A 12,746-nucleotide genomic window follows, 5' to 3' on the forward strand; every position below is an offset into this window, starting at 1 on the left:
GCTCAAGCAACAAAACAACAAAATGAAAATAGCTTTTCAACCCCTTAGTTTTGCATCTGAAACCCTGGCTATGTAAACGGTGCCGTATTTATCAATCATTTACTTCAGCTTTGATTCAAAGTAGGAACCCGTATCTAAATCATGGTCTTTATTTCTCATTATTGGAGACACTGAGCTAACAATTTCATTGATGGTTAAAATTATATCCATGGCTTAATATGTGTTGGTGAACAAGGTAGCAAATAGTCATCATCTTGCTCAGTCACAATTTCAGTTCTTTCTTTCTTTCTTTCTTTCTTTCTTTTTTCTTTCTTTCTTCTTACAAGACAGGGTTTCTCTGTATAACAGTCCTAACTGTCCTAGAACTAGCTCTTGTAGACCAGGCTGGCCTCGAACTCACGAATATCTACCTGCCTCTGCCCCCAAGTGCTGGAATTAAAGGTGTGTGCCACCACCACCCAGCAGTTCTTATTTTTTTAACATCTCAAAACCATAAGGTTTGTCCATCCTGCCATAGAAGCGTATTCTATGCATAAATAGATGTGTACAGTTATTAGAGACTTTAAATATTTTTGAGGCCTTGGGGATGGATCCCCAGGACAGAAAACATGCTAGGCACGCACCCTGCTTCTAAACAACACTCCTAGACCCCAGACATTGGATCTCATTCTGTAATAAGAAAAAAGCCCCCCCCCCCCGCTATAGAGCCAGAAAATCAGCTTGAAAGGAAAGACATTTGCATAGAGAGGGATCAAATTCAGTCTTCCCTGCATAGGAAGGGCATTTGGAATGACCAAAGATCAGATATGTTTTCACTCTGTTTTGGCACCTGTCCACTCTCCAATCTATGCAACTGAATACATAATGGCTTTTACATAACAAGTTCCTGTCCTGAAAATGTATGTGTGTGCGAATGTGTGCAAACACAAGATTTCTGATACAAAACGAAGACTTCAAGCAGGTTCCTGACTTTAAACCTAAGTGCCCAACCCACTGTCGGCATCATTCCCTGAAATAGGCAGTACTATGTTTCCCTTGCCCCATTCCCGTGTTTTCCAGGGCACAACATTGTTACGCCTGGTTGCATCAGAAACTATGAGAAAAGATCTCAGAGTGGACACTCCCTCGTGACCCCAGAGGACTCAGCTCTATCACTAGGGAGTTTACCAGCATAAACAAACTCAAATACAGTCTAGGCTGCCACTGGCAACTGCAGAAACCTGAACTGGTTTCCAAATTGGGATGGGAAGGTTTTCATTATACTTGGGTGAATATATATGAGCACGTCAGCGGTAGCATCACATCCTCCTTTTTTCTTTATGGTCCCATGGGAAGTATTGGGTTTAAGCATGCTCCATATAAGTAGAAGCGTCTCTCACCTCATTTGGTACCTTAGAGACATTTGGCTGGGAGGTAGGATTTGTCTTGGCACACTTCCTCCTCTTTCTCTACCTCTCCTTCCCCTCCCTGGACTTTTCATTCTTCACTCCATCAGGTTTTAATCTTGCTCTCATTTTTCAACTACTTCCCCTTGGTTGTTCTTGATAATGGCTTAAAGCATTCTGACTCCCCATGGAACCAGGACAGAAGCTTCGGCATGTTAATAGGTAGTTCTGAAACCTGAAAAGCTCTGAAAAAAATACATAATTTTATGACTGTGGGATGGGCCGGAGGGAGAAAAATCTTTGGGCAAGAACCTGGTCAGGGTTTCTCGGTATCCCCAAGGTCAACAAGACTTGACCTCTCTATTCATAAGTTTGTGCCTTACTTTATATATTAACCCTTAGGAAGTCTGGGATGCTGTGAATGAAGGTATTGGTCCAAAAGAATGGGGATTATATTAGCATCACTGTGGACCAGGCGAGCAAGCCCTCTCAAATACTCTGCCACTTGCTCTCAATTCAATCTCGAGACATTGTTCTCTGGTGAAGAATTTAGAATTGTTGGTGTACTTACAAACAAACTATTGATAATCTTTTTTGACTATAAGCTGAGAAGAGAAAGGTAAAAATTTGAGGCAAACGTTTGAAAGCTGAAACTAAGTTTGTAAGTCATTCCTCTACACATCTTCACTTAAGAGAATGCATAGCTTTTCCTTTAAAAATTAATACATAAATTTTTATTGTTAACATTATAGTAATTTAATTACAGAATTTCTCCCTTTTCTTTCCTACCTCCAAACCCTCCCATAGTCTTCTCACGGCTCTCCTTCAAATTTGTGGCCACTTTTATACTAATTGTTATGTGTGCATATATGCATATGTATATACATATAAATTCCTAAATATGGCCTGCCCAGTCTATATAATTTACTCATATATGTGTGTTTTCAGGGCTTACCCATTTCTTTCCTCTCCATCCCTTCTTTCACCCTCTCTTTCTTGTCTTCTTTCTCTCCTTCCTGCCTGTGTGCCCTCTTTTGCTCTCCCTTGCCTTTTCTTCTCTGCCCTCTCCCCCATAACTACAAACTTTATAAATTCCTAATGGAACCTTCTCAACAATACATGATGCTTGGCAAAGGAGTAGATCACCACGCAATGAATTTAGCACACCTCAAACCTGGTCATCTCCACTGCCATATCTCCTAACTATTCCCAGTCTGTTGTAAGCAGAACTCTGGGGATGCTGCCTTTCCTCATCCTTCTTGATTGAAACTGTGTCTGAACCCACACAAATAAGCATTAATAGACAGCTTATAGGTCTGTGGGTATATAAAGAGAGAGAAACACACTGGGAAGATTTCTCGGGATGTTTTTCCTTTCTACGGAAATTATGCAAATAAGCCAGACAAACATAAATGGAAGATGCACTGGTAATCTATTTAGGATGACTGTATAGGTACCAGAGCTTACAAGTGTTCTAAAAGTATATCTAGGGAGATAGTGTATCCTCAATCTGAATATACAGAGAGTATCTACGCAACAATGTCGTAGCTCTAGACACTACACTGTCATTCTAAATTGTACAATTACTATGTTGAAGACTGCAGTGCGACACTATTCCTGGCGAGATATGAACAAATGTCTACTCACCTGGAATGTGGAGCTAATGATAGACCAAAGTAACAATACCACTTGTGTCTACCTTGGTGAACTAATAATTAGTTTTATTGGGTTTGCTTATAGGAGTATGGGGGAGGGGCCACTCACAGAAGAAGGAATGACTCAAAGAGAGTATTGCGAAAAATCCACCTCTGCATGTGTGACTGCGTACAAAAGCTGGAAACCCAGAATTCAGCTCACAGCAACAGGGTGAAAAGTGTCTCTGATGGCTGAGCTGGTCTGAGCCTCTTCCAGGCAGCCCAACTGGTCTCTGCCTGTCAGGTAACTTGGTTGATCTATCTCCTTGTCTTTTTGGCAACTTGGCAGATCTGCCTCTTTAACACACCGTGGCTTGCCTGAGAGTGTCTCTCAGCAGTTACTACTGTTTCTTGGGGAAGGAGTGCCTAGTACATCTGGTCAGTTTCAGTGACTTCCTGAAGCCTCTGAGTTGTGTGTTTCCTGAGTTTTAAGAGCTTCTCTGCAGTTTGGGATGTTTCAACTCTTTTAGGAATGGCCTAAGCCTTAAGCATTTGACCTTTTGTTTGGAATATACACCCCAGGACAAAGTGCTACACTATAGAGGGGCAATAGGGAGAGAGGTGTTTTTCCCTTCCCAGGGAAAGACAAGACTGGTGCAAGATAAGATAGAGTGGCAACTCTGTTGGGTGATGTGAAGGGGAGACGTTTGTTTGGTTTACCAGTTGAGGAAGATGCTTGTATAATTTTAAAAACAGTACTCAAATGATCCACTTTGTATGTAAAAGGTTTTGTGGCTGCCATGCTTATATATGGAGTAGATAGTCAGCCACAAAAGGAGAGGTGAAAGAAAGCCTCAGGCTATGGCTATAGTAATAAAGATCTATTGGGGCTTGAGAGATGGCTCAGTTGATAAAACTCTTGCCACAAAAGTATAAGGATCAGAGTTCACATGCCCCAACCCACATCAAAGCTGGGCAGGCACAGTGGCTGTTTTTAATTCTACTGCTTGGGAGACAGATCAGAGGATTCTGCACCTGTATACATACCTGCAAACATGTATATGCCCCCACACATGAGCATGTATATATAAACATGTATGCAGATACATACAGAAAAATAATAAAAAACATATAGAGAAAACTGATACATGTTTGTCTGCATTTGGAAGGTAGACAAATAACTAGATAGATCGGTAAAGAAGAGATAAGTCAAAGAGAGTCTGAGGGATGATTTTCAGTATTTGAGTACCTTTTTGCATTTTAGTAGATAATTTAAAACTTTGGAATGGTAGAGCATACAGGAACATACACACAGTTTGATTGACTTAGGTAGAAACTTAGATAGGTATATAATCACTAAAACTATTGAGAAGATGGTGAAATTCCATGCAGAAGTCAGGACTGGGGTTATTTTAATCGATCAGTTACGGAATCAATGGCATTCATGTTCTATTAAAATGGCCTGCTTATTTGGGAAGTGTGTTAAGAAAAGAAAGCATAAATATTAGAGTAGAGTCAACAGAAGAAGCAATGCTAAGTATGGAAGGCAAAGTAATATTAAGCAGCATGAGGGAACTGGTGGATGACGCTATGGTTAAGACTACTTGCTGCCCAAGCGCAAAGATCTGAGTTCCAATCCTAAGCACCCACTTAACACGGATTGACACATCTGTAACATCAGCACTGGGTAGGGGTCAACAATACGAGGATTGCTGGGGCGACTAGCTGACTGACAGCATCCCTCCGGCTTCAGTGGGAGATCCTGTCTCAAGGGAATAAGACAGAAAGTGATGGAGCGTGATAAACACATCTTCTTCTGGAATCTACCTACACATGTGGACATGCACTGCACACACATTCATAAACAAACAAGGAAACAAAAAGTAGGAGGCAACATTATGGAAATCAAGTAAAGGCACAGTTTCAAACAGCAGAGTACAAAAATGGGCTGAAGCCCTCACTAAAGGAAGGCAAATGGATACAATCATTTGATTTGGTTTCATGGAGGTCCCTGTAACACTAAAATGAGTAATTGCCGTGAAAATGTTTCAGGTCCTATATGATGACCACTTGAAAGAATTCTTAGAACAGTGATTCTCACATGTTTTGGAGTTCAGAGAAATTTTGGGTTTGTCATTAAACCTGATGTAAAACTTAAAGTATTGTTTTGTACATTGAGGCCTGAGAGATAATGAATACACTGTTTTTCAGAGTTAATTGCATTTTGGAACAGGCCGGATATATTTTGTTGATACTTACAAGTCACTTTTAATAACTGGTGCATCTTATTGATCAATTAATCCTCCCTGAGTTGATTGATAGGAAGACATGTAGAATACTTAACAATTTGGTCCGGTATAGTAGTCACGGTTCTCAACTGAATTTTTCTCTTTGTTTGTGGGGGGGATACTTTGAGAATAATTTTTTGGTTTGTAGAATTATAATCCAACAGATGTATAATAAACATTTTGTCCAATGACTATAAACTTTAAAGGTTCATTAGTACGCAACACATACCCATTCCGAGAAATAAAGACATATCTTTGCATTTGAAAGATGGAGTTGAGGGCAGAATCATACCCATTGGTTTGTTGCTGTGCCTTATATACATATATACACATGTACGCATATATATGTATGATATACACACAGACACGAATACACATGCACATATATTCCTTGAAAAATTGTGTGCTTTCGTGCATGTTGCTCGGAAACAAAACAGCTCACAGAGATATCTAATGAGCCTGAGGAATGGAGACATAAGGAGGTGTTCTCCATGGGGTCTTAAGAGCCTCAGAAAAGGAAGCTTCTGGATTTTACTTTCTCATTATTGCTCCTCCTTTCTTTCTATTTAGCCACCACCAGCCTTTTGTTTCATTAACCACTCCCGAGTGCTGTTACATTTTCTGTAACTAGTAGTTGCGGGAAAGTACTTTCTAGCACAAGAGACATTACTCATTTTCTCAAGGGAAAAATAAAACCACTCGTTAAAGCATGACCTCAAATCTAGGCTGTCCACAGGGTTATTAAAAGCCACTGGATGCTTCTTAGTGAGCCTTATTTCTATTATTACTGCAATTATTTTCCATTCACAACTGCAGCATTGAAATATGTTCAGAATCCCCCACGGTGAAGATGTACTTGGTAAAAACCAGTTTCATAGTGTACCTCGTACAAAGGCTTAGTCTTATGTGTCAATGGCAAGGCATAAATAGAATAAATGGCTACAGTTCAGATGAACAAAGAGGTTTGTAATTATTTGAATTTGCATTACTGGTAGAACATAAATGAAGTCTTTTTAAATAAATATTTTTAATTAGTAAATAAAGGATCCAATAAAAAAAACCTACCTACTTTAGAAAGAACATGCACTGAAAGTCTGAACGTTTCTTTGTGTTCTTTCTATGGTTATCTCAACAATGATAGGATCTTCTAGAGAGATTTAAGCCTACTGTGTGGATCCTATCCCAAAATTCCTTTTCTTTCCACAGGAGCACACCAGTGAGGATTTTCACACACATATGCAGACATCCCTTCCCCACAAATGGTATGTTGTTTTTCACCTCACATTTTTAGAAGTCTGAGATTATTATTAAACATCTGGATAATATATGTATGTCTTTACACACAAATATGTATATATTCATACACATATAAATAGATCATAAATGTATAGTTGCAAAAATGCATGCTTTCTCTCTCCTCCTCCTCTCTGCTCTATTCTTCATGCAGACAATGAGTGCTCTTTCTAATTTTGAGCAATAATTTTTCCCAACTCTCCACTTATTTTAGGGGATAGCCTCTTTTTCCTGCTCCCTCTCCCTTTCTGTCCCATTCTGTGAGGGATAGCAAATGCTGCCACACTGGTTTGTTGTTATTTGTTCCACTGTCACTCACCATAACGAGGCTGGCGACTGGATGATCATCTTCTCTTTGTCCAAGGCTCTGCTCTCTTTCCCTTGTCCTTCCTTCTATCATTACCTGAAGAGCTCTAACTTTGAGAGATTGGATGATCATTTCCTCTTTGTCCAAGGCTCTCTTTCTCTCCCCATGACCTTCTCACACTACCCAGTGAGCTCTAACTTTGAGATTTTTTTTTAACTTTTAAAAGCTATTACATTATTACATTATACTCCTTTGACAGCATGTAGCTTGCTAGCTTGCTAGCCCACCGTTTCCGGAAGCTTTGGTTCTTGCCTGACTTAACCAAATTGTTGCCAATTTCTGTGTGGTGGTGTTTCCACTTGACCACTGTCTGTAAAATAGCAGCTTCTACCAAGAACAAGAGTTGGTGGCAAAGTCATCTCAGAGTAACAATCCTCTTTTCTAAAAACAGTTCTGATATTCCTGTGAGGCAGGCAGCATATTTTTATTTAGAAATTATTTATTTAGCTGTCAGAAACACTTCAATCAATCACCCCTCTTTACAAGGACTTGGATCTTGTTACACCCTCAGACATCAGAGTTCTGAGCTTTCAAAGCAGGGAATAGGAACTACAGGGGAAGAGCCTGTTATAATTTTCTCAGGTGGAATTTTTTGTTATCACTTCCAATATACACAACAGAAGCCTCCAAATCCTTTGCTGCCTCTAAGAAGCTGTGTTTGCCTTGTCTGCACCCCTTATCTGGCATAGTGAACACAGGCATGCCTTCAACAAGGGGAAGCAGAGATCAAGGAAACTCAGTGATTCAGGATAATCTCCTTATGTTCCCAGACGGGGAGATTTCAGCAAAACCCAGGCAGACATCTCCAAATGGAGGAAATTAGAAAGGCTAGATAAGTAAGTCGAGGAGGTAGTAACTGATTAGCTCTTTGGGTCTCAGGAAGGGACTGACCATGAAAGAAAGGCGACAAGGAAGAGAGAAGAGAGAGAGTGAGAGATCTCAAATCAATGTTTTAGAGCAAGAAGTCTAGAAGAATCCACAATTAACTAAGCAGAGTTAGGGCTTACCCTGGTCAATCTCTATTTTTTTCTCTCCTAAACTTTGACTTCATCTTTAAAAGCATGTCTTCCATACATCTGTCTCAAATGGATTCTCCTGGGGTTGTCTACCACATACACAAACATACACCAGTGAGAACATACAATGACTTACTTAACTCTGTATATTATTGCATGTATGCCTATATCCACAAGTGCTTGCTTTTCTATCACCTTGGCTTTTGTGTGCATTCCTTTTGGTAATTTATTTTACTAAGTATTTTTTCAGGACTTCCTCATTTGCCTGTGTGTTCTAAGAATGTAATCCTAGCCGTCTGTTCTCTCTTGCAGTTAACTCACCCTTCTTCACCATCCCCTAGAAACCCTCTGTCCTGTATGTATGGGCATCTGTACCTACTTACTTATGGTGAGGCAGTCAATGCAGGTCCTAGAGTTTCAGTCTATGCTTAGAACATTCATGACCAGATGAAATTTCTGAATAATACTACAGTGATAAAAAAGGCAAAATCCTAGGGTTATGTGGCCACATCCTGCAATGAACAGCACACATAAATGGATGCATTGTCTTCCTGAAGCGCATCAAATAATTAATATACCAGTATTTCTGAAAGCCTTATATCTACATTTTTGAACTGTATTGCCATTGTTATTTTGTAGTTCTCAGAAAAAAAGGTAAATTTAATCGTATTTTTATTATTTGTATTTATCATCTCTGAAGATACATGCATGTATATATAGAGAGAAGAGGTTTCTTTTCTTTCTTTTTTTCTGTTTTCAAAGCCTGCCTTCTCTGGACCCTGAGCATCCTTCAAGATGGTTGATGGAAAACAATGATATGTAGACCATTCCTGAGCTCAGCACTCTCAGAGTAAAACTTGCTAGTTATAGCATGTGAAAAATATTTTCTTCTTCTGTGTTCTGAGAAATATTTAGTAGACTAAGCTTTTGGTAATGAGACTAGCCATCCAAACACTATTGGTAGTTTATTCTGCATGTCCTGGCTACTTTAAAGTCTTATGTAACTTTTCAGGGATCTGGAAAAGTGGTATCAAGAGAAATGTTGGGTAGCCAATGCTAATATTTGCTCAAAACAGTGAGTCATATGAACTGGGATTTCCTCCTTAGGCAGCTCATTACTGGCACATTGTCTGAGTCTCAATATAATTTGATGCAATGATCCCAGTTTAAAATATGGAAGGCTACCTTGTTCGGGTCAATGGGATTCATCCATTCATCGTGATTACTCTGGTTGGAGAGTTTACATTGGAATCGTTCAGAAGAATGATGGCATAATCTGATCCACAGCTACCTGGTAAGGCTGCCTATGTTTCTTGTGCTTTGCTCTTTGCCATCTCTTCACAGAGTGTGCTGACATATTAGGTCATCAGCAATTCTCTCAGGAAAAACACCTGTCTTTTCTTAGAACCCGTCCACTCTGTTATGAACAGCATCCAGAAGACGGTCTTTCAGTAGAAAAGACATGAGGGGAGGATGGGGAGAAAAGAGAGATCGATCAGAAGATATGAGCACTTTAACTAGATGGAGAAAATCTTTTCATTGTTCTAAATGCAGGATGTGGTGGCCATTGCTAATAATAATAATACATTGTATATTTTGAAATAACTAAAAGAATAGATCTTGAGGCCAGTAATTATTACCTCTTTTCATTATGTTGTATGAAATTTTTCTCGTTTCTTTATCACAAACATATCTGGCATATAAATAGAGCTTCATATAATAAAATAAATGAATGAAAATACATGAGCAATATACAGAGTGATTATTATGTTTAAATTTAATAAACAATTGGCTAAGGTTCTCTGGAGGTAATTAGCTAATGCAATCATTGAATGTGCATGTGTCTATGTGTGTTAGAGACTTACCAGAAGGAATTGTCTCACACAATTATGGAAACTGATTATCCTGAATTTGCAGTGTGAACTCATAGGTGGGATATCCAGCAGAGCTGATTTTATGGATGAGGTCAGGATCCAACCTGCTGGAACACCCAGTGTGGGGAGGGTGAACTTGTCGTTCTACTCCAGGCTAGCTTACCCAGTGGAGGAAATCTTTAAATAAAAATCATTTTCATTTATTTATTTTTAAAAGTTTATTTTATGCTTGTTTTGTGTATATGGGTATTTTGCCTATAAATATGCAGTGTCCACAGAACCCAGAAGAGGGTGATGGTTCACTTGGAACAGGAATGGCTGCCAGTTGTGAGTTGTCATGTGACTACTAGGAACTGAACTTAGGTCCTTTGTAAGAACAACCAGTAGTCTTAAACACAAAATTATTTTTCCAGACCTCAAATTCATTTTAAAATAAAGCGTTTTTTAATTTTTAAAAAAGTGAATATTCTGATCACAAGAAAGTGAGGGATATATACTTAAGTAAATTTGTTTTATTTCATTCTGTGTTATTACATATATTAGTATATTACACTGTACCACACAGATGTTCCTAGATTTATTTGGCAGTTAAAAGGTAAAGGACAAAGCTTAATCAAGAGTTTTGCCTAGAAAAGTATCTCCGGGAAAATAAGAATTGACTGGTCACTACTTTTCCGATTTAGTCCTTCATAACCTCAAATGATAGAGACTGCAGTGTTATATTCTCATCTAAGTTATTTCTCTCATTACTATGGCTAAATATATGATAGAAACAGCTTCAAGGAGGAAGTATTTATCTTTGCTTATGACTCTATAGTTCATCGGGGTGGAAAGTCATGGGGGAGGTTTATGTCTGTCGCGATTGTATCAATTGCTTATGAGAAGGCACCAACCAAAAAGTAGAGAATTCTTGAGCTGGAACTAGAGCATGTCTGTAAGGTTCATGCCCACAAATCACCTGCTTTCTATAGACAGAATCCACCTGTTTAGGATTCTGTCTCATAAAGAGCATCACTATATATGAATTTGCAGAGAACATTCCACATTCAAACCGTAACATTTATTATACCATTCCTTTACAGCAATCCTCTGACTTATCCATAATTTGAGTCTCCTTTTTACATGAGGATTAAAAGTGATACAAATGAGACAAATAAACGAAGGATCTGTTACAAAACAGACTACATTTATTTATACAACTAGCATTGATGGTTAAAAATCAACTTGTTGTAAAATGTAACTAGCAAATTGACTCATGAGAAAAAGTCAAAATATATCCATCACGGTAGCCAGAAATCCCATTCCTGGTTGTATAAAGAGGTTTATTTGCATAGCACTATAGTGCTATTATTCATAATATTCCGAAACCCTGGAACACCTCAAATGTCCATTGGCTGTGAGTGAATGAACAAAGTGTGCTATGCACAAATAATGGAATATGTCAACATTAAACAACAGATGGAGCCCTTAAACATGCTGAAATGTGGGCAAAACTTGAGTAAATGGTGTTAAGCTAAACAAGAAGACAGCATGTATGAGGAAGCAAGGTTGACTCTATTTAAAGACATATAATTCTGACGATAAAAAACGGAAATCGGGGAGTTAGGACTTCAATTCTACCCTCTTTTTAGGGGAAGTCCAATTAAGTAAGGAATATGAATAAGAAAAGCTATTTGATTATAACTTTTACTTAAGATATTGATCTGATTATTCAGTTCTTAATAGTGGTTAGTTTGTTTTTTTCACAGAGTTATTGAGTGTGTACTGTGTTCCAGAGATTTTTTTATACGTGTTGGGACCGTAGGAAAGAATAAGGCAAGATATGTGTTGCCATGACACTTGAGCAGACTGGCCTGCTGCTTCTGCCCTTGTGCTGTCCTGCAGGTCATCAGCATTGGTCTCAGTGCTGTGGATTCAGAGCCACTGAGCAGTATAACCATACACTGCTCGTTGAGACACAAGCCGCATAGCCGGAGACAATACAAAGGGAAACAGTCTCCGGTGGACTGTTTGGTAAAGACAGGGCATGTAGGCAACCAAATAATATAATAAAGAATGGAACTGTAGGTAGCAATGAAAGAAGTATGAAGGGTCATGCTGCTAAGAGAAGAATAGTGAGTGGGTCAAAGGTAATCAGATAGTGCTGGCTAAGGAGACCTGTTAGGTGTTCTTTTTTCTTTTTCTTTTTTTATTGAGAAAAGGAGAAAAAAAAAAAAACAAGTTTCCACCTCCTCCCAGCCTCCCATTTCCCTCCCCCTCCTCCCCCCCTACGCCCCCTCCTCCCCCCCTTCTCCCCCTCCCCCCCACTCCTTTCCCCCTCCCTCTCCAGTCCAGTCTGTTAGGTGTTCTTAAAGAAACAGAGGTCCAGAATTGAAACTACCTAAGAAAAAGACTCCAGAGTGAGAAAAAAAAAAAAAAAAAAAACAGAGGAAAAACACGAAGGTCAAGGCTAAGACCTGAAAGAAGGCTAACTAGTGGGAGTCAGCAAAAAAGAAAATGAAAGGAGTGAATAGAATAAGCAGGAAGTTGATGGTTACGAACTTTGATTGACATAAAATATGTTGGATTCTAAATTCACTGAGAAATATTAGAGAGCTTGGGGAGAAAAGAGATCATATTCATAATTTTATGGATTTATTTTATTATTAATTTTCATAATTTGAGACAAGATCTTGTTATGTAGCATAGATGGTTCTAGACTTTGCAATCCTCCTGGCTTAGCCTCCCTAATGCTAGGATCACAGGCATTTACCATCAAACCCAAATTTGATTTACACTTTATTTATTTACTTGGGTCTTTATTTCATGTTCATTTTTTAACGTTCATATGTTCTTGTATGTATATAACATACATATGCGTGTGGGTACATGTGAATGTCAGAGAGTAAC

This window comes from Microtus oregoni, unplaced genomic scaffold, assembly GCF_018167655.1.
Source record: "Microtus oregoni isolate MIOR12 unplaced genomic scaffold, Mior012 000048F_ref0000485, whole genome shotgun sequence".
In the NCBI taxonomy this organism is placed as follows: domain Eukaryota; kingdom Metazoa; phylum Chordata; class Mammalia; order Rodentia; family Cricetidae; genus Microtus; species Microtus oregoni.